Source organism: Mastomys coucha, unplaced genomic scaffold, assembly GCF_008632895.1.
Source record: "Mastomys coucha isolate ucsf_1 unplaced genomic scaffold, UCSF_Mcou_1 pScaffold17, whole genome shotgun sequence".
NCBI classification, from domain to species: Eukaryota; Metazoa; Chordata; class Mammalia; order Rodentia; family Muridae; genus Mastomys; species Mastomys coucha.
In genome coordinates this window covers 38,557,984-38,558,294 of record NW_022196899.1, presented here as the reverse complement: position 1 = coordinate 38,558,294, position 311 = coordinate 38,557,984, and the positions used below count along the sequence as shown (strand labels likewise).

At 51.1% G+C, this 311-nt stretch overlaps 1 long non-coding RNA gene across 5 annotated transcripts in view; it reads left to right on the top strand.

The window, feature by feature from the left end:
• LOC116095147 overlaps positions 1-311 on the top strand; it is a 78,906-nt gene that overhangs the window by 37,809 nt on the left and 40,786 nt on the right. The gene's annotated exons all lie outside the window — the stretch shown is intronic.

Genomic DNA, 311 nt, shown 5'->3' with positions numbered 1-311 from the left:
GAGAAAGGACCAATGGAGCTGAGGGGTTTGCAGCCCCTTAGGATGAACAACAATATGAACTAAGTAGCCCTTAGAGCTCCCCGGGTCTCAACCACCAACCAAAGACTGCACATGGAGGGGTCTGATTGTTCAGGCAGCATGTGTATAGTAGAGGATTGCAAATTCAATCATCAATAGGAGGAGAGGAGCTAGGCCCACTGAAAGTTCTGTGCCCCAGTGTAGGAGAATGCCAGGGCCAGAAAATGGGAGAGGGCGGGGTGGCAGGCATGGGGAAGTAGGAGGCAACAGGGGTTTGTTTTGGTTGTTTTTGT